Source organism: Anoplopoma fimbria, chromosome 3, assembly GCF_027596085.1.
Source record: "Anoplopoma fimbria isolate UVic2021 breed Golden Eagle Sablefish chromosome 3, Afim_UVic_2022, whole genome shotgun sequence".
Lineage (NCBI taxonomy): Eukaryota > Metazoa > Chordata > Actinopteri > Perciformes > Anoplopomatidae > Anoplopoma > Anoplopoma fimbria.
In genome coordinates, this window is record NC_072451.1 from 300,803 (window position 1) to 303,638 (window position 2,836).

The following is a 2,836-nucleotide window of genomic DNA, read 5'->3' on the forward strand; positions in this document are numbered from 1 at the left end:
TCTGGTATATCTCTGGTATATCTCTGGTATATCTCTGGTAGATCTCTGGTATATCTCTGGTAGATCTCTGGTATATCTCTGGTATATCTCTGGTATATCTCTGGTATATCTCTGGTATATCTCTATCTCTTGATTGGAAATTACAAAATAAACATATTTTCTAATTTTACCTCTTGCATGGACTAAAGCTGCAGTGCTTTTATTTTGAAGTGTTTTATTCACGTAATGACGCAAAACGTAAATCAAATATGTGCGCATGATTGAATCAAGTGCACGAGCAGTCACAACTCACGAGACGACTTTAGCCCTCAGAAATGTCCACTCATGCTAAAGAAAGAAAGGTAGACCTGCAGGGTTTTCAACAACAAATGGACTGCTAATTATTTATTGACTGACGTCGGAGGTAAAGCCGTGTGTTTAGTTTGCGGAAGGCTTCTTTACCAAGCTTCACACAGCAACCAAGACCAGCTTTGTGATATCCCACAAAATCGCTAAAAACAGTAACCCGTTCTCAGAGGGGGAGTTTGTCAAAGAGTCAAATCCCGCTATCCAGGCGAGCCGTGACAAGAAGGATCGAATCTGGAGCTTCAGCTGCAACGTGAAGTGTACGTTTTGACTTTTTCTCCTTTGGACGAGAGCTGCGATGTCCGTGACACAGCCCAGTTACTCGTATTCGTCCGTGACACAGCCCAGTTACTCGTATTCGTCCGTGACACAGCCCAGTTACTCGTATTCGTCCGTGACACAGCCCAGTTACTCGTATTCGTCCGTGACACAGCCCAGTTACTCGTATTCGTCCGTGGGATAAAGGACTTCAAGATTACGGAGGAGCTGGCAGCACTGCGGTCTTTTCACGGAGGTAGCTGCATGGACACGCCAGGTCTGAACTGGGACAGACTGGTCTGAACTGGGACAGACTGGTAGGTGTCACAACGGACGGCTGTCCAAGTCTGAGCGGGAAAAATGTCGGACTTTTGAAACGTATGCAAGATAAAGTGACTGAAATCGACCCAGATCAGAAATTGGTATTTTTGCATTGTATTATACATCAGCATGTGTTGTGCAAGTCAGTGCTGAAAATGAACCATGTTCTTGATGTTGTAACTAAAACAGTTAACTTCATCAGGGCACGAGCATTGAATCAGACAGTTGGTTTCACTTTTGGAGGAGCATGAGACTGAACATGGTGACCTTGGCTACCACACAGCTGGCAGATGGCTCAGCCTGGGCAAAATGCTAAAGAGATTCTGGGAGCTGAAAGCAGAGATTCGAGAGTTCTGCAAGAAGAAAGGCAAGGACATCCCAGAGCTCTCAGATGAGGACTGGATGGCCGATTTTGCATTTGCTGTTGATGTGACTGCACTGATGAATGAACTGAACACCACACTGCAAGGCAAGGGCCTTTTGTTCATGACACGCACAGCCTGGACAGCAACAATCTCACTCACATGCAAACCCTGAAAGAAGTCACACCATCAGCTGATTACCTCCGCAGGTACTCATCCTAGCTAGGAGCACTGCATGGTGAGTTTTCAAGGCGATTTGAAGATCTCAGAATGATCGAGGATGAAATGCAGCTGGTTTCCTCTCCCTTTACCTGCAGTGTGGCTGATGCACCCAGTGATGTTCAGCTGGACCTCATTGACCTGCAGTCTGATGCGGTACTGGCAGAGCACTTTAAGTCAGCATCACTGCTGGATTTTTACTCTTCTCTCAAGGAGGAGAACTTTCCAAACATAAGGAGACATGCTCAGAAGATGTTGGTTCTCTTTGGCTCTACCTACATATGTGAACAGACATTCTCAGTGATGAAGTTTACAAAATCCAGGTATAGATCCTCTCTCACTGATGATCATCTGGCAGCTGTGCTTCGCATCTCCACCTCAGACATTCAACCTGACTTTGATGGGCTTGTGAAAGCCCTACAGAGACTAGATTTCTCTCACTGAACAAGAAAAAAGAACTGAAAAAAATCAAATGAGGTGGTTGGACTAGAAATGCTGGCATGTAAAGGCACCAATTAGCAGTGAACTGGGACACTTTCTTTGGAGGCCTTTTTCTCAAAATCACAGTTCAGTGACAATCGTTATAATATGATGTATCTTACTATTTGGAGTACAAAGACAATATTGTGGTGTCTTTAGAACGCTAAGAACATCTTTCCAACAGTTTATGGAACTCAAAATGTGTTTTGGGGTGAATGTGCCTGAAAATGATCACTAATATAATGAGTCACAAATGGTAAAAACGTTCACATTTTGTTTGTTTTGGTGTTTTATTGAATAAATATTTTTTTTTGTAAGGCAACCTCGCTTTTTCATTGCTTAATCATAACATGCAGTACTCTTACCAGTCTTACCAGCTTGTCAAAAAAATGCTATATACTGCTTTTATAAAGAAATATAATTAATATTCTGCAGAATTGAGTTCAGCCTTTTGGCCTGGCCCTCCACAATATTTTCTGTTTCTCATGTGGCCCCTCCGCCAGCTGGTCGATGATTGGCTGAGCCTGGCCAGCCTGCAAGACCAGCAGGAGGGAAAAATACACAAACGACACAAGTGATGATGGATGAGTTTATACTGGGAGTAATGGTTTAACTGGTTAGTGATGGTTTATACTGGGAGTAATGGTTTATACTTGTTAGTAATGGTTTGTACTGGTTAGTGATGGTTTATACTTGTTAGTAATGGTTTATACTGGTAAGTGATGGTTTATACTTGTTAGTGATTGTTCATACTGGGAGTGATTTATACTGGTCCGTGCTGGTTTAAACTGGGCGTGTCTGTACTGGTCCGTGCTGGTTTAAAGTGGACTGACCTTGATGCGTCTGCCTCC

General features: G+C 43.3%; 1 pseudogene; it reads left to right on the forward strand.

The window, feature by feature from the left end:
* Positions 1 to 643: 643 nt before the first annotated feature.
* LOC129116079 (general transcription factor II-I repeat domain-containing protein 2B-like) lies at positions 644 to 2,563 on the forward strand (annotated as a pseudogene).
* Positions 2,564 to 2,836: the final 273 nt, after the last annotated feature.